Raw genomic sequence first — 21,476 nt, forward strand, 5'->3', positions numbered from 1 at the left:
TCTTAATTACATCTGGACACAGTTCCCAGCACCGAGTGTGGGTTGAGAGCTGGCTGTCTTGACACACATTGTCCCCATCGCTGCGACAGCCCCTCTTTAACTCTGCGAGCAAATGGAGCCTCACCGCTGGTAATTTTTCCTTTAATTAAAAAACACTGTTTTATCAGAAGCAGAATCAGCGCTGAAAAGGATCCGTTTCAATGAATTCTCCCCCACTTACAAAAGAAAAGAGCTGAAATAATCAGAAAGTCGAACTCCGAAGCTTTCAAATTGAGACCTCCGGCTTTTTCAGCTGAGAATGCCGTCTCATTTTGAAATGTTAATTGATGGTAAGAAGCATTAAAAGGCAGACAGGCACCAAAAACCTTCCCCGTTCTTTGCAGGGAGCTGTGCTGTTGATGGAAGACACTGCTTTCTGGTCCCCACCTCCAGAAGAACTTTGGAGATGTCAGTTGCACGGCATTGCTGGAGGCACAAAGAGGGGATGGGAAGAGCAGCATCGTCCCCATCCAGCCCCACTGCCCTCCCACCAGGCAATGCCAGCCTCTTAGAGGTGTCGTATACAAACATCCACGCTTTCATATGGGCCTTGTGTTGGTGTTCAGCTCGGATATCAGAGCGTCCTTTGATTGACTGCTGAGCACACTGCTCCATGTGCTGCCGGGAATGGCTCCCGTGGGATCCTGCAGCTTTTATCCCACTCGTCCCTTGGGTTTATCCCAACCACCCCCGGGGCCCTGCCATCCTGCTCCACGACAGATCCCCATTCCCAAGCAAATCTGTGCTCTGAAGAGCAATTTGCATTTCCCTCCCAGCGCAGAGCACCCCTGGCCCAGTCTGGGGCGAAGCACTGATTCCGTATCCCACGCTGTGGGCTCAGCCCAAACGTTTCCTCCTGTGAGTTTTGCCATAGGAGAAAGCTTTCACTGCATTTGCTGGAATGGTTCCTTGTTACAAAGGTAACAAACTCCTCCAGGCTCGGCCCCTTTTCCCCCTTCTCCCTTTTTCCCAACAAAAAAGGAAGGACAAGGAAAAAAAAAAGGGGGGGGGATGAGGGAAACGGGAGGAAAATGGACTCCCACCTCCACACTGAGCACATTTCTGGCTCTGAGCACACCACAGCAGCAACGCCGAGCTCTTACCTCACTCTTTACATCCCCAAAGTGCCATACAAGCATTAAGCAATTAATTGCGTTGCACTGAAGTGCCTTTTACTTTCTCCCCAGAGGCGTGGAGGATGCAGGGCTCCATCCCATCTCCTCTCCCCTGCATCCCAAACTGCGTTTTCCCATGTGTCCATTGCCAAGGCTGGAGCAGGGGGAGCAGCACTGGCCTCTGCTTGGCTGTTCCCTGGGTGCATGGGCCGAAGCCCTGCAGGGATTTTGTAGCACGTGGCCACAAAGCCATTGGAGGGGGTGTTTGCATCCCCAGGCTGCAACATGAGCACCAAAACTCACAGGCAAAGGTTAGAGCCACGTTTCCAGGAGGGAGGGGGATCCTCAGCAGATGAATTATTCAGCTCCCGAGCTGCCTAGTGAACATTATCAGCTAATGATCTGTAATTATTAATAAATAATTTAAGCTTTAATGGCTAGGAAATGAAATGCTTAATTGCATCATAACATAATTAATGGAATTAGCTACTATGAATAAAATGAGGAGTGGTGATTTTTTTTTTTTAATTTTTTTTTTTAAGTAAAAATCCGTTTTCCTCGTATCGCTTGCGGGTGACTTTTGCTCGGTGGGAGGAGGAGGAGAGGCTATGGGAGCGAGAGCAGCGCTCAGCTCTCCATCCACACAGCAACGAGGGCAGGAAAACAGGAGATGAAGTGGACAACGCCGTACAGCCCAGCACCAGCCCCTCCTCCAGCCCCAGACTGGGAGCCTGCGTGACCCAAACTGGGGGCAATGCCCCCTCCTCCCCAAGGCCAGGTGCCACCCCAACCACCGCTCGGCGTCAAGGAGCGTTCACAAAGCGCGGCCACCAGGAGCGAGCCAGCGTCGGGCTTTTTATTTGGCCATCATATATTTTCATCCGTGATGGTGATGAAGCACTTGGGTTTTATGGGGTGTTTTAGTGCGTCGTTTCGCTGCGCCTCCCAATTACTCTGCTAACGTTTCAGGGTGGCATGGACCATTTTCCCCTTTTGCTAAAGCTGGAGCTTTTTCGGCAATGGGATGGCCATGAGCGCACATCTGCTGGTGGAGGGAAGCAGCCCCTTAAAGCCTGGGAACTCAATTCCAAATCCTGCTCATCATTAATACACCTTATAACACACACGCAAGCATGCAAAAGCCAATGTTACTACAGGATAATTGTGAGTGATGTAGTGGTGAGCACAACACCTCACTGGGGGTTGGACATCTCGCTGCGTGCCTTGCTTGCACCCACCATCACCCTACAAGAAAAGCAGAGAGGTTTCCCAAGCCCATATAACCTTGGTCAGTGCAGACTTCACGCCCCAGAGATGAGGGTCTTTGCATTCATGCTGATTTACATCAGCTACCAAAGGAGCTCCCTGTATTTGGGTGCTGTCTGCATGCCCTGCACACTGAGGTCTCCCTGGAGGCCACAGTTTGAAAATAAAGGCTGAGGTCATCAGTCCCTCCCCCCGGAACTGAAGTTAGATTATTTCTCTTTGAGCCGCTGGAAGAAAAGGAGGGATTAAAATAACAATAATAATAAAAATTAAAAAAAAAAAAGCAGAGTATCTCACAAGCAGCCAAAATAGGAAAAAATCCCAAGCCCTCCAAGAGTGACAGTTTGCAGAGTGTTGCCAAGCTTAATCGTCACCATTAAGCAATTATTACACATGAAAGCAGAAAGCGTCGGCAGCCTCAGCCTGCTCGAGAATGAGAAAGGAAGGGGTGAGACGGCAGCAGATACTTTCTAGTTGAGGGATCAAACCTCATTCCTATCACAAAAGGCTCCCAGGCTCATAAATAACAGCGTGAGTGACAAACTGCAGCGCTAACCCCACCTCGAGGTGCCACCCAATTGTCCCTCCCCCCCGTCCTGACTCAGAATTCATTGCCTAATGAACGAGGTCGTGGTGGATCCCACCCCATGGTGATGGGGATGCGATGCCCACGCACTCTGGGGGGGGGGGAAGGGAAACGCTCCACAAATTGGGAGTAAACAGATTTGATTCAGTCCGGAGTCTTTTTTTGGGTGTTTTTTTTTTTTCCCCCTTTGCTTTCATGGTAAATTTTCGGCAACAAGGCAGCCAATGGCGACAGAGCACGGGGATTGAAAATGGTTTCAAAGGAGCCTTATCATGCCGGGGACATATGCACATTGAGCCTTGTAGATAGGATGAGTGTAGGTCCCTTCTGCGGGAGGCAGACAAACGTATACTGTTTGCATTTGCTTTTGCCTTTTCCTTTGGGTTGCATTTTCTTCTTTATTTGGGGGAGGGGGAAGGGGGGCGTGGGTATCCAACCTGTCAGCATTTACTGATTTGGGCTGAGACTTCAGGAATTCAATAAATCTTTTCCTTAAAGGGACACTGTCACTGTAAAAGCACACCACCGGAACGCAGTGTGTTTTCCAAAGATAAAAGCCCAAATCCTCGCTGACATTCCTCATAATATCAGAAACACCGAGAACGAGCGCGAGCGTTTTAATGCGCAGCTTTAATTCCACGAGCTGCAGGCAGAGCGATGCCACAGGTGTTTGGTTAAGGAGATAAATGGGTGGGTGGATGGAAGGACAGATGGATGGATAGATGGACAGGTGGATGGATGGATAGATGGAAGAATGGATGGACAAATGGATGGATGGGTGGACAGATAGATGGATGGATAGATGGAAGGATGGATGGACAGGTGGGTGGATGGACAGATGGATGGATGGACAGATGGATGGATGGATGGACAGGTGTATAGATGGAAAGAAGGACAGATGGAAGGATGGATGGACAGGTGGATGGATGGATGGATGGGTGGATGGACAGATGGATGGATGGACAGGTGGATGAATGGATAGAAGGATAGATAGAAGGATGGACGGACAGATGGATGGATGCTGCCTCAGTACAACGGGAGATGGGCAAAGAGGGAGTTGGACTTTGCAAAGTAAAGGCTTATCATTACTGCACCTACCACGTAACGTAATAAATACACCAAATATACATACATGGCCACAGCAATAAGCCCAAAATAAGTTTCTACGAGGAAAAGAGGACAGATTTAGCGTACATCTTTTCAGTGCACGTGGTGCACCAGGTGCCATCGGGATGCTGTGCTCTCCATCCCTGCCCCGCATCCTCCTCCCAGCCCGGCTGCAGCTCTGCAGCGTCCTTCACGCTCGGGATCACCCGGAGCCAGAATGCTACAAGCTGAGGAGGCTCCCGAGGAGGATTTAAGGAGGAAAGGGCAGCACGGAGCCCTGCAGCAGGAGGGATGCCCATCAGGAGGATGCTTCCCCATTAAGTTGACCGCAATGGAGAAAGCTTGGGAAGAGGAATGCTGCGCCGACAGCCCCCAGACCTGCACCTCAGCCCTGCAGAAGCATGCACGCGGGGTTTTTGTGCTGCTTTTCGGAGGGTTGCTATTTGTTTTGGAGAGCTTGCTTTTCTCTTTTCATTTAGCTTGGCAGAATTTCAATACTTCTGCCTTTCACCTCAATAAAAACAGCGTGTCAGGCGGCAGGTTTTGATGATGGAGTGACCTTTTCCACATGCAGAAAACCCATACATTTTCTCATACTTGGGGGGAGAGCACAAAGCTGCTTTTGATGAAAAACAAAGCCCCAAACTCCACGGGTGATATCACCGTGAAACAGAAAATTACAATAGTGCTGTTTTTTTTTTTTTTCTTAACTATGCAGAGTGACACCAGGATGCAACTTCCATTAACACTGAGCTATTTGCACACATAGAAGATTGCCAACACCAGCATCGCAGCCCTAGGGATGCTCAGACCCATCCCAGGGTTGGGTCAAAGCCTGGTGCACTACATGTGCCCACATCCAGGAGAATTTCACGTTGCTCTTTGCCTGCTTTGTCCTTCCCCATCTCCAGTTCTCCACGGGGCAGCCTGCAGATAAATAACGATGCCTGCAGAAACTCATTGAAAGCCACGCGAGCGCATCGTGTCCACGTGCCGCGGTCCCGTTCATTAGCACATTGTTGATGTTCATTAATCGAGTGTAAAACTGTAATTAAAAATAATCTCCTTTTCTTCAAGCGGCGGCAGAAGAGGAAAAAAAGAGGACGCCGAATAAGGGGAAATGAAACTGATGCATGAATGTGCTAATTGCAGCTGTGGGAACGCGACGCAAAACAATTTGATGCTTTGCGCTGGTGCTGCGGGGATACAGTAGGGTCTGGCACCCACTGCATGCTGCAGGATGGGCTCTGTGCAGAGGAGATGTAGGGCCAGGCTGGGTTGCTCCTGCCTCATTCCTACTGGGACCAAGCAAGAAAGGATGGGGATGAGCATCCCAAGTGATGGAGAGGAGGTGGGAGAGGAGGATGCAGAGCAGGCTCCTATTGGGATCGCTCTTCCCAACTCTGCTCACGCTGTGCAGGGCAGTGCTTTATGTTGGCTGATTTATCTCCTTTGGTGGAGATTTCATTTCAAGTTGGAGGATGTTCAAAGTAAAGCCAGCCCTGTTACAGACTTAATTGGACCATATTTCAATCCTGGTTCATCTATTCAGCGTGGATTCCTTATCCTAGGTCCATAAACTTTTATTAAGTTATATATCAAGGAATATACATATAGGGTATAGAGATACAGCCCTGCTTACATGTTTTTGAAGATGAGAAAGGCAGCGGCTGTGGAGACGTGGGCTGAAGGTAATGGGGTATCAGCGCTGGGACGGAGCAGCAGCGCGATGCACTGGGGCAGCGCTGATCCCACCGGGACCACGATGGGACAAAGCCATTGGGTGAAGCAGCACGAGGCCTTCCAGCCCCTCCCTGCCCTCTGTGTTCTCACCCTGCCTCCCCGCTCGCCCCTCCTCTTCGTCAGCAGAGCTTGTGTTGCAGACAAGTAATTACCGGCGTGTTATCCGTGCTCAGCCGCGTGTCGTAGCGGCGCCTGCTGATGTACAGTAGCAGGCAGCTTGATAATGGGACGCATTTAAGCTGATTGCCACTGCAGATAAATGATTCCTCTGAAAGGATGCACTTTTGTTAAACTTCTGAAGGCAGAGGGAAAAGTTGCCTATTTTTTTTTTTCCCCAAAAAGCACCCTTTGAAAAGGACGCGCCTCCCCCGAGATTCTCATTTCAGATTAGGATATCAGGTGTACGGCGAGAGACGTCTGATTCCCCGGCTGTCAGGGCTGCTGTTTGATATTCAAACCTGTCATTTGATCGTTCCTGAATAGCTGCCTTGGTGTCCTTGAGGATAGCTCTATTAAATGCCGAATTCGCTCCCGTTCCCGCTGTACCCGTGATGAGACAGAGCGACTCTCACGCAGGAGAGTGGGCGGCATGAACACGGCGGTGCGAGTGGGTGGAGAGGGAAGGGGACGGGCAGGGGAGGGAGAGATTGGGAATAAAACCCACTTGAGCTGGAGTGCCTGGTTGTGCTGAAAGGCAGACTGGAGAGAGCGGCCTGAAGATCAGAGGGAAGACAATATCTTTGTGAGAAACGAAGAGGACGAGATGAATTCAGTGCTTCACGCAAAGAACTCCATTGCAATGGGTTTCTTTCTTTCTTTTTTTTTTTTGTTCAGCAGCTCATCAGGAGATATTGGGTTGCACTTTGGTATCTAAGGAGCTGGAAAGCACGGGTTGCTGCCTGAGATCCCATGGGCTGCACAGGGACCCAGCCCAGCAGTCACCGTGCACTGACCTGCCCAGGCATAATGGCACTCAATGTAACGACTTGCTCACACTAGATCTCAGTGTTGATTGCTGAAGTCGCTTCCAGTTAATTACAGAGTTAATTACTAGCTAATAAGTTTGTTGCTAATAGCTGTAACGGATTTTTTGGCAAGAGTTGTCAGGAGGGGCTGATTGGATGCTCTCTTGGGTAGGATCCTCGTTACAGAAACGGATATACTGAAGGCAAATGATTCCAATCTTTTTTCTTTGATGAACAGTAAATTATTCTAATATCCTCCACTATTGTATTCGCTTATTATCTGTGGGTAATTAGAAGCAAAGAGCTGCAAAGCTGCCCCAGTTGCAGATAGGAGACCACAGCAATTGTGCTGCCTTGATTTTTTGATGCTCACAGATTGCTTTGTCAGCTCTCATCTTTTCATTGCTTCCCCAAGACCTGTGGTGCCCCAGCCTTTGCCCTGCATCCCCAGCCATGAATACACCTGTATGGTTGCACCATCCCATCCAAGTGCATGTGATGGCCTCTTACTGCCCTGCACCCTACTTTGGATGCTAAAAGCCTGTGCCTTTGGGTCTGTTCTTCCAGGTACGTCCTAGACTGCTTCTTTCCTCTACTCCCTTGCCACATCACAACCCTGCATTGCACTCCTGCTGCTTTGGCCAGCACCACGTGAGCATCAGCACCTTACAGCTTTTCCCCAGGCTCTGCTAGCCACACTGGGGATGATTCCAGCTCCCAGGGCAAACATGGCATCAAGTCAGCATAATAATGGGGAAAGATCCTTAGGGAAGGAGCCAAGACTGGGAAATGTGGTGGGTGCATGAAAACAAGATGCACAGGTATGTCTACAAACATCTTCTCAACAGTCAAAATCCCTCATCCCCCAACCATACATACAGGATGCTGAGAATCCTGAGCATCTACTGTAAGAGTCTTGTAAAGAATTGCAGTCCGTCCCTCTGATCCTTAAGCAAACACCTCCACATCTCCCTCCTGGCAGCCAGGACGTGGCACTTTGGCACACGGGAGGTTCTGGAGCTGCCTCCCTGCGAGCAGCATCCCTCCTCTTCCATTGTGCCCCTGCTCGTTGGAAGGCAATCTGTGCTAAGCCCTTAAAAGCTGTGTCTGAATGCCGAGCAGCCACGAGCCACGCTTGATTTGGATGGAAATTAGCAGCCAGCAGTTGGAGCGAGGGGAAGGAAGCCTTGGAGACCAGGAGAGATTATCAGAAAACAAATGAAGAGAACAGCGTGTTGTCCCCAGCATGGCGGAGAAATCAAAGGCGCAGGCAGGAATCCTAATGCAGGGGAGGCGAGGTGCAACGCGGGGCATGTGTCCCACCAGCTGCAGCCCCAGCAGGGACAAAGCTACTGCCACAGGGGAGCTGCAGTGCACTTGGCAGCACTTCCAGATCCTGGCAGCTCCCAGAGCACAACACAAACGTGCTGCAAACATCCGAGCAAAGGCTTTATCGCCTCCAAACAGCAGATTGATGGGAGATTCCCAGGGAGCACAGCCAGGCTCCTGCCTGGCAGCATGCTCCATCTCCCTTCACTGCTGCTGAGCGGGAGATAAAGGCCACAGCAGTCACGTTGGATGGATGGGAAGGGAGCAGAGATACTAAGCAGGAAAACATGACACGACCTCATACCAAGCCATCGCTCCCCTAAGCATCCCGTGATGCTGTTAGTTAGATCACCTGCACTGTTATAGGGTCCTGGTGAAACCACCTGGGAGGTGCAGGTGAAGGCACTACATCAGCAGCCTCTTCCTGCATCCTTGCCCTGCTCCTCCTTCTGCTCCTTCCTCACTTACTGCAAGAACACTTTGCAATGCACAGCATCACTGCACCAGAGCTCTCCTGAAGATGTGTAGTTTGCAGGCACTGACTGCCCCATAGACCATAGCACAGTGCTGGGATGGAAGAGGCAACGTCACCTCGTACTCACTCCCATGACGCAGCATCAACGCATCCCGTGTCCCTCAGCTGAATTTTGTCATTGCTTTTGGTAGCACTGTGCCACCGGTGCCAGGCTCCTTGTGTGCACCGAGCTTGGGAATTGGCTTTTCTCCATCCCCTCCTTATCAACCAGATGCATGCACCGACATCGGGGAGAGCGGGGATCCGGAGGAGGCAGCGGAACAATGCTCGATCTGTGCATCACTGCAGGGCGGGAGGATTTGGATTCCATTCCCTGAGCAAATGGAGGGCTGGGAATGTCAGGCTGAAAGCTGATTTCACGGCGATGGTGGTTAAGAGAAAGCAGCATCCTGCTGCCAGTGCTCCTATAGACAACAGTCACTGTGCATACACCACATACATGGCATGCCCAGGCAGCAGGATGCACGCTGTTAGGTCATTGGGTCGCTTGCTCTCCTCCATCGCAGCAGACTTTGCTCCCCATGAAGATTTCTGCTTCTTCCCTCATCACAAAGCTTTTTCTCGACCTGTTCCTTAAACGTAGCCTTTTTCCTCATTTCTCCACTTCTGTCGCATATTTCCATTTCAAAATACCAACGGGTTATCTTTCCCTCCCTCCCGATTCTTCTGCCTTGGTGATAACAAGAGACAGGAAGGAAAGAAAAATGGGAAACTTATAAAGGAGTCAAGTTGTGCAAATACCCCATTGCAATCAGCTCCTGTAGCATCACCCTTCCTGCTGGGCAGCTTTGTGGGGTCCAGATCATTGGGACCCCCGAACAGGAGCAGCCCCAGCCCCAGCCACTCCTGCTTCATGTTCTCCTGTTGTCTCAAGCTTGTTTGTGCTGTGCTTTGATTTATCCAGCCCCAGATCTGAACGGAATAGATAACAAGAGGCTTTGGATCAGCAGCTGACCCCGACCACATGAGTAATTCTGCAGGTTGCTGTTATCTGGATGTATAGTAAAATAATGATCTGTAAATCAATAAAGCCCTTACTATTATACGCCATGACCATAATACGTATTCATTACAATTTGTAAATGCCACGTCGAGAAAACTAATTCAGAATCCATTCTAGCTTTCTGTGAGCATTCAGCCCCCATCACGCACTCCAAATATTGAGCTTTCCTGGAAGCCACGCAGAGTGCAGGTCCTGACAGCTGAACACGCTCCTTCCAGGCTGCTGCAGCACGCTGCCTGCCGCTGAATAGATGCAGCTGTAAATCACCCCGCAGTGAATGACGCTGAAAATTGCAGCTCCCAGAATGCAGAGGGGGGGAAGCGGAGCCGGTAGCAGGTGACGGCGTTTGAATGTCACTTAAAGTTCACTTTCATTATTTTAATCTCCCATTCAGACCTGATTATGCTCGAAGAGAAATCGGAACTTAAATCCCAATCAGGAGGACCTGGGAGCGTTGTTGCACTGACATGTAAAGCGCAGCCTGAGCCGTGATTAAGCAGCAGCATTAGCGAGCTCTGAACAGCTACCAGGAGACTTAGGAGCACGCAGGATTAATGCTGACTAATTTACATGGCCAAAGCCAGCACACGCTGGTGGATAAAGGAAAGCTGCACCTCTCGGATGCGCTTGTCACGGCGTTGCCTTGCCCCACTTCTCGGTGGAGCAGGAAGGATTTTTTTTTGAGTTCCCAGGCACGGTGAGATGCCACTTCTTTAATGCAAACAATTAAGGAGGGAAAGAAAAAAAAAAGAGGAAAAAAAAAAGATGCTTCATAAGCTGCCTGAAGTGTAACCTCCTTCCAGACAAACCAATTTGCAAAGAGATAGAGCCAGTGGGATCAGGCAATAACTTAATAAGCGTCTCGGAAAAAAAAAAAACAAAAAAATGCATTTAAGAACATGGTATTTTTTTCCCTCCTAATGGAGAAACATCAGCTCTGTGGGGAAATAAATGCAATAAACTAAAGTCCAATCTCCACAAACATTTGTTTTCTTATCTCTGTAAAATCAATATACATGTTGCAATTATGCCCTCCGATGAATCCCCCAAACTTCTAACTCTCTCAAGGCTTCCTGCTCGATTCAAGTTCATTACATCTCCCTTTCTTCATCTAGATAAATTTGGGTTTTTTTTTGCATTTCTAAGCCCAAGTCGTGTTTCATTTTTTTTTCTTGAGAGGTTTCATTTCTCTTTTCCTTACATAACAGAGGGAGAATAGCGCTTCCCTCAGCTTTAATCTAATCAAATTAAATGTAATTTAATTGCTGCGCAAGCTTATATTTGTTAGGAATCCTGGCAGCAAATAAATGAGAATAAAATCAAGGCAAACACTCTGCCTGTCAGGGGTCCTCCTTGCTCTGCAGCGGGCTTGCAAGCAGATCTACCAAACTCTTCCCTCCAGAAGGAGGAGATGGAATGCGTATTTCTGTTGTTCCACACTGGGCCACTTTGCTCCCATGCACCCCAGCTAGGAGATCATAGAATCTTAGAATCATGGAGGTGAGAAAAACCAGTAAGAGCCCCAAGTCCAACCCCAACCCATCCCACTATACCCATAGGACCATAGAATCATCAAGACTGGACAAGACCACTAAGATCGCCGGGTCCAATCCCAACACATCCCACCATGCCCCTAGGATCATAGAATCATCAAGATTGGATAAGATCACTGAGCTCTCCAACCCCAACCCATCCTGTCCCACCATCCTCACTAACCACATCCCTCAGTGCCACATCCCCCCGATTCTAGGGATGGTGACCCCACCACTCCCCTGGGCAGCCAATGCCTCACCATGCCATGGTCCCTTCGCTATTCCCAAAGTACCAGTAGAAATTTGGGTAGTAGTCCCCAGGAGAGTTGGGTCAGGTGACCTTTAGAGGTCTCCTCCAACTCAAACAATTCTGTGACTCCATGATTTATGCCTTCTGATCCAGCTCAACAAAGGCCCTCCTGGCCTTGGAGCACAGAGCAGCACTTCTAAAACCCAAAAGAAGACATTCACAAAAAGCTTCCCCCATGGGTGGAAAGCAAACCCCCTATTTAGCCATTGATTTAAGCCTGGGGAATGCGTATCTTGTTCATCTTGATCTGCTGAGGGGGGGAGACCTCCTCCTTGTGCCTCTCTCATCACTAAAACTGCAGCAACAGCCTCTTCAAGAACAATCACTCTGAGCAAATATTTTGCTTCCGTTTCCAAACGACCCAAGTTTCCTCGAAGGAGGCTCCCAACAGCTGCCTGCAGAGGAGGTCATGGACTAATCCGTCATTATGCACGCCGCTCTCAGGAACCGAATCCCTTTTCCCTTCCTCACCAAGCAATGAACGACCCACAAGTTCTCCCTCTCCACAGCGACGACCTGCGTTTCACACTCCTGCATGCAGACAGTGCTGCAAGACAGATGAGATCTGTCAGGAGAGCCAGCGTGTTGGGAGCAAAGAGAGACGGAGCGCGGCGGAGAGGCGAGCAGCGCTGCTGGGATGCGCAGGTTGTACAAAACCCCCCAGGGCTTTTGCTGCATGCTGGGCTTGCTGGATGAGATTTGACCCTTATTTGATAAAATCAGTCATTTTTACACTTCGTTCAGGTTTTTTTTTCCCCCCCCTCCTTTTCTAGCTTTTTTCTTTTTTACACTAAGTCTCCATGGTGCTTTGTTCTACTGGAGCATCTCTTCAAGATGCTCTTCCCAGCACTTTCATGTGGCTCAGAGGAGCATGGTGCTGCACCAGTGCTGCCTGAGAGCATGGGCTGAGCTCGGAGCTCAGGATTTGCTGCTTTCAGCATCTTCAAGGATCCCCTGGCATCTCCTCTCAATGGCGCTGGTCTCCAGTGAGTACATCAGGCACAGGTACCGTGAGCAGCACGTGGCATTTAGCATCAGGGCAGATAGAAGCCATGTTTTGACGGATGATGGGGAGATTTTCCTCCAGTTCCCAGCCCAAGGAGAAAGGCAAAACTCACCAAAGCCGCCTCCATGGGGCACCATAAAACCACAGCTCCCCCGAGCCCAGCAGCGTGGGGATGTTCTGACTTGGAAAGGGGTTGGCTGAGACAAATTGCATTAAAATGAATGCACAGCAGCCCGCAGGGCGTGTGGACAGCAACGATTATCTTCTTTAACGGGAGCCCCCTCGGGCGCAGGGAGCCAACGCGCCGTGCTGCCAACTAATGGCTCATTTGTAGGATTCAGTTGGTTCAGAGAGTTCATAATGTCCCCGTGTCATGGCAGCTTAGCTTAAGAATATGGATCTTCTACTTAAGGAGACGCGGCCATACATCAAAGTGTTTAACAGCCTTAGGTCAGCATCCTTCTGTTGGGGTAGGTCTGGGAAGGGAGCCAAGGGAAACCACTCCTTTCATTACAGGACTTTGCAGAGAGATGTTTAGGAAACTGTTCAAATAAGGCGTGAGAGCAGGCGTTTGGCTGAGGACAGCATGTTTCTCACCTGCAGAGTGTCACAGAGGGAGGAGGAGATGGAAACAGAATGGTTTTAAGCTCCGGGCTTTTTCCATCACATCCTCCAGGTCCAGCGCTGACACCGCAGGATTTGACACGGCTCACGGATGCTTATGGAGAAGGACAGGGTGGTGGGGAGGGCATGGACCAGCAGCAGCAAAACCACGTGCTAGGCAGGGGAGAAAGGATTTGGTAGGCTGTAGGATGGACTCAGAGCAACCTGGCTGAAAGCTGACAAATGCTAACCTTCTTCATTTGGGGCTTTGGGAACATCTACCTCATTCTCAGCATCTCACCTTGCGGCCAGGCTTCACTTCCACCTTACTGCAAGCCACTGAAAGCAAAGCTAAGTCCTAGCATCAGGAAATCTTGAGAACTTCTCCTCTTCCTCGTCCCGTGCTGCTCATCCTTCTCTTGGCTGCTGGGACCAGGAGGTCCCCATGCTCCGTGCCTGCCCACCACCACCTCTTGTAGCTCAACTGGTGCCCACGATGGAGAAATGCAACGTGAAACACAGAGCCTGAATAAAACATGAAGCAGAAAGTAAATCCTTTCTGGCACCTGGTTACTTCTCTTCCGAGTGCAATATGCGAGGCTGCTAATTGCTTGATTTACTGTAGCAGTCACTCTGCCAACAGCAATAAATAATGTTAATTAATATAAGGTAACCCACTGACAGAGAGGCTGGTAATTACCAGAAAACCAGAGAGATGGGCCTTTTGTGGGGCTGTTAGAGGAGAGACGAGCACAATTTCCTCTCCCGTATTTGGTTATCTATCATCCTTTATTTGTTTGCCTTGAGCACTATGCGAAAAGATCTTGGGTCCAATTTCTGTTTGTTTTCTTTTTTTTCCCCCCTTTCCCCAAGGATACTGTACGTTAATCAGAGAAGAGTTTCCTTGATTGTACACACACAGAAGTGATGTTCTTTTTTTTCCTCCCCTTCTGAGCATGCGCAGTGAAGAAAATCTGACGCCAAATGTTGAACATTAACATCCTGGTGTGCCTGATGCAAACAGGCAGCTGCTATTGCAATGCTGCTGCATCCCTCTGACCCTGCAAGGGGCCACGCGCGTGCTGAGCATCCTCCTCCACAACACATCAACGTTGCCTTAAATACCACTTCCAAATCTGTGCCTAAGGAAATTTAGGCTAATCTCTGACCTGGCTGCATCCCTCGGAGAGATGCAGAGAGAGGGAAGAGTCTTAACTACACAGCAGGAAAAGATATGCATTGATCTGTTACAAAAAGACAGCAGCCTCTGTGCCGCCTTCTACATCTGGGCTCCTTTTCACTCCGGCCAAGGCATAAACCATGGTGAGATCCGTGCATCAGGTTAAAGATGAGCAAGAGATCGAAAGCTTAAGGAAAGGAGATGAAATGAATGTGATGCCCCTGAGCGCAGCCCGCCTGGAGGGAAGATCCCATGGCCCTGGGGTCCCTGTTGGAAAGCCCCGGGTGCTGCACTAAGGGAGGGGAAGCAATGCAGGAGTCAGGATTCCCCACAGTTGTAGGGGATGCACGCAGCATCTCCTGGGGACCTACATCCCAACCATGAGCATCCCAGCTGCAGCACCCAGGAACACACAGGGGGAAGTTCACAGCGCACTGCTTGTTTGGATAACTTCCATGACAGCCACCAAAATATTCAGCACTCCTCTTTTTCCTCAAGACTCCAAGCTGCACCAGGCAGCATTTGCTCTGTGCTTACAGGCAGAGAAAGAGCTCAGGACATAGGAAATTGGGGAAGGGGTTTGCTTGCAGTCAGTGCTCACTGTGCTTGTTCAGCATTCCATGGAAAAGCGCCTGGGAGCAGCGAGATGCGGGAAGAGCCCCCATTTCCACAGAGCAGCTGTGAAAATCCCGAGCTCGCAGCCCCCCCCCCCCCCCCCCCCCCCCCCCCCCCTTCCTCTCCGTGCTAGGCTTTGGGGATTTAATAGCGGGTTTTCAGCCCCGAGAAAAGCTGCCATCAAAACATCCCAGATGTGATGAAATTACGAGCCCTCCTCGCAACGCGCAAGTCGAGAAAACTCATTTGGATGATTTCTTTTGCATCGGATTTTTTTTCCCCCCCCTCCTCTGAGAAAGAAAGCTTAACACTGCAGCTCCTGAAGGAGAGGAAAGCTTTAGCACCGCTCCCTATTCACCCAGAGGTACTATCCTCAAATTGTGCCTCTTGGCCACGGATGCTGATTCTCACATCGCGACACTCCGACCGGGACGCATCTGCAGCAGATTTTTCACAGCAAGTTTTAAGAGCATCTCCTCAGGGAAATAGTTTCCTGCGCATTCCCCCCGCCAGCCTCCCATCACCTCGGAAATATGGTTCAACATATGTCATCGTGACTACACAAAAGCCATTTGGAACCATTCACGCGCTATGGAAGGACATGGTATTTGTTAGCAAGGTGGAAACTTCTCCCCAGATTTTTGGGAAGGGAGTGGTGGGCTGTGATCTCGCATTGTTACACAGCAAACATCCCACCCCCATGCCAGTGGCTGTCAGCACCATGTGCATTAACCTAGTTCAGTTAGCAGCTGATTTATTCTGGTTAATGACTCCCAGCTTTGCAGCTTGCTCTCTCTGAGAGTTGCATGTCCCGTGCGTAGGGTTGGACACAGCGCCTTTCTGAACCAGCTGCTCCCAGCCCTAACCAGTAACAACAGGCAAAAGTTGGTTCTTGAGTTTATCTGCCTTTTTCTGCATGCTGGAGCCACCTGTTTGAGCCAAACCTCCTCTGCTGCTGCACATCACCACATCCCCTTTCAACCAGCTGCAACCCTACCTGGCACTTGGGGCTCTTCGGGCACTGCTTGCTGGAGGGGATGCTACAGCAGGGTCTGCAATTGCTCATCTCTGCCTTTTTCTGCAGGAAACACAGGGACAGTGAGCAGCAGTGCCTGGAGCGGACGGAGTTCAGATGAAACTTTGAGGTAATTGTTGTGGATTTCACAGACCTGTCATGCTGAAGGCTGGAAGATGCCCGCACCTCACCTGACACCGTGTTTAATGAGGGTGTGCAAATTCCCCAGTAATTCCCAGCTCAAGCTCAGCTGCCCGCAGCCTAACGCAGTCAGAGCATGCTTCTACAACAGGCACTGACCTTTGGTGGTGAATCCCATGATTAATTACCAGGCCAGCTGAGAGCGCAGCTTTAATTTCAATTAAAGCATGATTGCCTTCAGCTTTCAGATGCTGGGGCTGGACATCGCTCCATCTGCTTGGATTAAAATCCAGCACTATACGCAGAGCACTGACCCTTGCCTCGCTGGGACCTTCACACTGCTTTCCTCCAAGGATTTCTGCTGAGCTTTCCAAAGTCCCATTAATCCAACAGCACCCTTTAATTTTAGGCATCGTTCTTGGCTCATCAACAACAAACCTGCACAGGTAGAGCATCGCTGGGGGCGATCAGAACGGGTGAGGGACATGGTTTGGTGGGGGTGATGGGCTGATGGTTGAACTTGGTGGTCTTAGTGGTATCTTCCAACTGCAGTGTTCCTATGATTCTATAAGCAGGAAGGAAGACAGAAGGAACCCTGCAGTCACCTCCAGGCGTTTCGGGGAAGAAAAAGGTCCCATCGCACCCAGAAAGGCTCAATGTGTCACCTGCAGTTTGTTGGCAGCATTAGGTTCCCTCCTGATTGGGGAAGAGATCGCATGCTTTTCATGTAAATGCTCTTTAATGGATGTTTAGCAGAAAGCTGACAGCGATATGACAGATAGGATCCTCACAGGGCTTTCTGCAGTCACGCTGTTAGTTTACTCCTTTCGATGACAGAGATCTTGATCTCTCAGTCTTTCAAGTGCTGTGTATTTTGGGTTTGGCGGGTGTTTTCTTTTCTTCCCCTAAACATTGTTGTCCTTGACAAATACACAGAAAATAACACAGAGCCAGGAAGAAAATACAAGGCTGCCATAGGGAAAAAAAAAGAAATAGAGCCTATATAACAGCATCGCACTACGTGAGCTGAACCCCACTGCTCTTCCCTGCCTGCATGGGGGCATTTATTGGCCCCGACAGAACTGTCCCTATGGGGCTGAAGGCTTTGAACACTGCCCTCATTGGCCAGGATGGGAGGAGACGTCCAGGCAAAGGAGTTGGCTAAGATGGAACCCAGGAATAGAATTCCTCCCTTTCATCCGTTAGTGTTTATAATGGCTATTTCGTTATTTCATTAATACAGCATTGTGTGTTGCCAAAGCAGAGTGGATTGTTAAACATTGTTTTTAAAGAGACGTCATCCCCTGTTCCTCCCCATCTCTTCCCAATGCATCGGCTACAAGAATTCAACCCCCCCCAAATCCTAAAGGGAAATAAGATTTCTGGAGCAAGAGGAACAGGGGAGAATGGAGGAAGCCACACCCAATGAGAAATTAATGAATTAGACCCAATCAGAACTAACCACCTAAGAGGCCAGATGCAATCAAGGAGAACAGATGCAGACATGTAAAACTAGTGATGTTAGCTAATGGGAAGGAGAGAAGGATCTCTCCATCATTTGTATTTTCTAACATGCTGAGACTTAGGACAAGCTATTAGGGAGCTGACATTTGCAAGTGTATTTAAGCCCTGCTTAGATTAAAGCTTTTTTTTTTTATTTCTTCCAACTCTCTCATCTCTCCTCTACCACATTCCGTAACATTTTCACCCTCCTCAGCGGATTTATTTCTCCAGAGCTATTCCTTATCTCCATCCATATCTACACATCTCCCCCCCCTTTTTTTTTTAATCTCCCTCTATTTACAACGAAGCTATCGGTGAATAAGTTAAGAGCAAAATGAATATATTCCTTCTATAAATAATTGATGGACATCTCCGCTGCACGCAGATCCCACACAGGTTTCTGGGCACAGAATGTGCAGAGCCTGGGGGGAATGAGAAGAGGAAATCTGTGCTCCTCATCACAGGAACTCAGAGTCCTATGGGAGGAGAACAGGGAATATTCCTGCCTGCCCCATCCTTCCCCTAGCAGGGAAAGGAAGGAGCTGTCCAGATTTGAAAAACCTGTGGGTCAACATAGGAGATGGCATGGAGCTGTGCTGGACCAGTACACCAGTACTCCCTTAAGGAGATTTGCAGGGAAAACTCCTTTTGGGGGCTCTGCCCACCAGGACTGAGAGGTTCCAGACCCCCCCCCCCCCCCCCCTCCACCTCAAGAGCAGCCAGGCCCCCAAAACCAGTGCCAACCCCCCAACCCCTGCTCATGTCACCATCCCCAGCCATCGTCAGTGTCCCCAGCCCTCACTTAGTGCAGCCCAGACACAGCCACATTTCAACAGAACAGCTGAGGATAATTAAACTTTGCAGTTAAGAGATAACATGTGAGATGCAGTTTTTCCTCCGAGCTTTTCACATCACAGCTGGAGGCATTAGATAAGGTGGAAATTGGCCTATTTTCCAGCCGAACGTAGTTGAGAGAACACAAAGAAATTTAAGACTTGCCTCCCCGCTTTGAAACAAAGAAACCCTGACATTTCCCTACAGTTTTGTACTGCGATACCCCCACTCCAAAAATCACAGGGATGTGGCACCTCCTGAAGCCACTTGTTATGGTAGGAAAGAGAAACATTGCATCCTAGAACTGGAGCAAAACCTTGGGGCCATGCATACATTTGAGGATGGAGCTTGGCTGGGGGATCTGTTCGCATCAGTAGGAGTGCACATGGAGGAGGGATGGGAACCATGATTGGGTTCGTGCAAGCTTATCGTGCATCCAGACTCAGCCAGAGATCTAAACAACCACTGTCCCACAGCATCAGGGGAAAACACATCTTACTTGTCCACCTGAAACCTGGCAATAGTTCCCTCTCCTTTTCCCAGGATGCTGTAGTGTGGTTTGGGTTGGAGCTACCATTGGGAATGGAGCTACCCTGAGGGTTCAGGTTGGAGCTACCATCGTTGCAATGGGAATGAACACACAGCCCAGCACCACCCCATCTTTGTGCCCTGCTGACGCCAATCCCAAGCCCCTGACCCACAGCACCGATCCCTTCCTGACCACGAGGAAGGGGAAGCAGGGGGCAGCTGGCACCCGGTGTGGCCGTGCTGCAGCAGAAGTGACAGCGCAGGGAGCCGCGGGCGGCCAGTCGCTGGGAATTAGCATTAAATGCCACATCTGCTCACTTCAGCACATGCTGGGCTGGGAATGCGTCTCACCAGGCATGAGATGCTCGGCAAAGACAAGCGGGCAGATGTGAGTGACATCAGGCTGTCCCCCTGCCCTCCCCAGCTGATGGAGCATCTCGATAATGCTTTCTGACACCTGCATTAAAAACTGCCAGCTTCAGGGGGATATTTGTCAACTGTGGCTCCGGAAATAACCCCACGCGGTGAGGGGCACCGCATGCCTGGAGGGGAGCTCATCGCCTGGGGGTGAACGCAGAGCACGAGAGAATCCTGAGCACTGAGAGCTGGCGCTGGGCATTAAGCATTCTGGAGAGGGTGGAAACTCTCTTAGCTTCTCGCTAATCGTAATTAACCGCAGTACTATGTGCACATATTTAGACACGCACACACGTATTCTCTTCCTATAGATGCACACCTGCAACGCCCTCCCTGGAGGGCTCAACGAAGCAAGGTCTCAGCCCTATCTCCTGACACTGAGCTCCTCAGACAAACGTGGTGATTTGGGGTCAGAAAAGGCCCTTTCTTCATTGTTCTCCTGCCTCCACCGCCCACAGTGTGCCACGCACTTCTCCAAGACAGCCTGCACCTCGCTCCCAGCAGCAGCAAGGCACCAGTGGCTGTTTACTTAGAAGGATGCTTTCACATAAGAGGGAAAAAAAGTCAAACGACCTCAATCCAGGATATTGCTTCCTTCCTCCTGACATTTATGAACTATGTATTTCACATCTCTGGTGCCGTGTTCCATAAAATAACATCTGTCATAGCTGGCAGCCTTTGGAAAGTGCTCTCGCTGGGGTTTGCTTCACAGATTTAGTGCTGGTGGAGAGGGGGCACAAAGGGGATGGTGGGTGGGGGGGGAGGCTCAGCAGCACGTCTCTGCAAAGATTTGCATGCAAGGAGTGTGAGGGGAGACCAAATGGTTCAGGTTGCAACAAGTGTCCCCGCTCTGTGCTCAGTGGATCATGGCCCTGTGCCCACCACTGCTTCCATTTATGGAGGTGCTCAAGGCCAGGTTGGCTGGACACTGGACCAGCTGAGTTCTTCCTTTAGTGGGTAGCAGTCAGCCCATGGCAGGGGGCTGGAACTGGATGGGCTTTGAGGTCCTTTCCAACTCAACCATTCTATGGTTCCACGGCACAGGACTGCAAGGTGCTGCTCTCATCCCTGAGCATCTCATCCCAGCACAACAGATGCTCAACAGGAAGGGAATGAAGTGCAAAATTCTTATCTGAACACAACTCTTTCCCGTGTCTTCCCCATCCCAGTGCCTTTTCCTCTTGTTATTCACACCTGCACACCTTTCTACTTCCCCCCTTCCCTGACACTGCGTTGTCTCGCTCCCCTGACCTCCAAAGCCATCTCTTGACACCTTGAATCACCATGACAACCTCCTTGCCATGACTGCAAAACAGACATAAACATCTCCCTGCCACCGGAGGCTCCTCTGCCATGCATCTCCCTCCTCTTTCACACAACCACTGACTACTGCCAAGGACTGGAAGGGCGTTGTTTGCAAAAGCACAGAAGATTATCAGGCTGGAACAAGGACAGGTGCATGGAGACCACTCTGGTTTCCAAATTAAGTCCACTCTACAAAGCACGTAGGTCTGTTTAGGGAAGATTTAGTCTGGATATAAGAAAAAAGTTACTTATGATCAAGGTAGTTGTTGGGAAAGGCAATAGCAGATAACCAGTACTAAATTAACCCAAAAAAGGGTCACAGTCACAATCCAGTTAAAGAAAGAAAGATTTTCTTACCTGTCCCAAAGATAAGAGCTTGCCAAATACTCCAAAAAAGAGAGTCCTCAAGCAAAGATCCTTCCCTCCTGGCAGCCAGTCCTTAAATGAGGTTTAGGGAGAGGTGGAACCTGTTTTTTTTTTAATCAATCCTGAAATGCTTTCATCTGTGCTCCCAGGGCTGGCTGTGTCCCTACATCAGGTGCTCAATCAGCGCTCAGCAGTTCCCATACAGCAGCGATGCCCAGAGAGGCAGTGGATGCCCCACACCTGGAGACACCCGAGGTCAGGCTGGACGGGGCTTTGAGCACCTGATGGAGCTGTGGGTGTCCCAGTTCACTTTTAGGAACTTTAAAGGTCCCTTCCTACTCAAACCAATCAATGATTCTATTCCCAGATCCTCCAGGAACATTCCCATTCTCCCCTGTGCTAACCATCTCCATGTCTGCTCAGAGACTCCTGC

General features: G+C 49.9%; 3 long non-coding RNA genes across 3 annotated transcripts in view; 1 reads left to right on the plus strand and 2 right to left on the minus strand.

Moving 5' to 3' along the window:
• Positions 1 to 21,476, minus strand: part of LOC110387167 — a 75,328-nt gene that overhangs the window by 12,420 nt on the left and 41,432 nt on the right. The window lies entirely within an intron of this gene.
• LOC110387165 lies at positions 12,846 to 21,117 on the minus strand. Its single transcript, XR_002432412.1, has 2 exons — positions 21,035 to 21,117; positions 12,846 to 13,664 (listed from the first exon to the last, which is right to left on the minus strand). It is a non-coding gene; the product is annotated as an uncharacterized LOC110387165 (long non-coding RNA).
• Positions 15,054 to 17,006, plus strand: LOC110387166. The gene is made up of 3 exons (XR_002432413.1): positions 15,054 to 15,553; positions 16,019 to 16,079; positions 16,332 to 17,006. It is a non-coding gene; the product is annotated as an uncharacterized LOC110387166 (long non-coding RNA).

This window comes from Numida meleagris, chromosome 21 (assembly GCF_002078875.1).
Source record: "Numida meleagris isolate 19003 breed g44 Domestic line chromosome 21, NumMel1.0, whole genome shotgun sequence".
NCBI classification, from domain to species: Eukaryota; Metazoa; Chordata; class Aves; order Galliformes; family Numididae; genus Numida; species Numida meleagris.